The sequence below is a fragment of the Myotis davidii genome, unplaced genomic scaffold (assembly GCF_000327345.1).
Source record: "Myotis davidii unplaced genomic scaffold, ASM32734v1 scaffold960, whole genome shotgun sequence".
Lineage (NCBI taxonomy): Eukaryota > Metazoa > Chordata > Mammalia > Chiroptera > Vespertilionidae > Myotis > Myotis davidii.
This window is the reverse complement of record NW_006293003.1, coordinates 980,182-980,785: the sequence shown is the minus strand read 5'-3', so window position 1 is coordinate 980,785 and position 604 is coordinate 980,182. Positions and strand designations below refer to the sequence as shown.

The window sequence follows — 604 nt, the reverse complement described above, 5'->3', positions numbered from 1 at the left end:
CACAAAGTTTTGAGGAAAAAGTAAAAAGCAAAATTCTGGCAGCAGATTAAGAACTAGAAGAGGTTAATGTTTAAAAGCAGAAAAATCTGAAATATTTTACTTCATTATTAATTTTTTTAATTTACATTTATTATTGAAAGTACTACAGATGTCCCCTTTGTTTTTGTTTTTTGTCCCCCTTGACTCCTTCCACCCTGCATGCACCCTCCCCAGGTTTTCACCACACTATTGTCTGTGTCCATGGGCTATGCATATCTATATCCTATATAATAAAAGAGAAACATGTAAATTGACCATCCCTCCACTATGCTCACCAGCCAATCAGGAGTAAGTATGCAAATTGACCTGACAAAGATGGTGGGTTAATAGGCAGAGAGCAGAGCAGGAGAGCTGGTGGCTTGAGGACTTGGCAGAGTGGGAGGCCATGGAACAGAGAGAGAGCAGGAAGGAAAAACTAAGAGCATGGGGAGCATCAGGAATTCTGGGAATAGTAGTTCTGGTGGCAGCCCCAGGACCGGAAGTGGAAGCCCAGAGCACAGGGAGTACCAGGAATGCTGGGAATCATAGTTCTGGTGGCAGACAGATCTCCTAGACCAGCAGTTCC

At 43.2% G+C, this 604-nt stretch overlaps 1 long non-coding RNA gene across 1 annotated transcript in view; it reads left to right on the top strand.

Annotated features, from left to right (window-relative positions):
* LOC107183535 overlaps positions 1-604 on the top strand; it is an 86,011-nt gene that overhangs the window by 61,976 nt on the left and 23,431 nt on the right. The gene's annotated exons all lie outside the window — the stretch shown is intronic.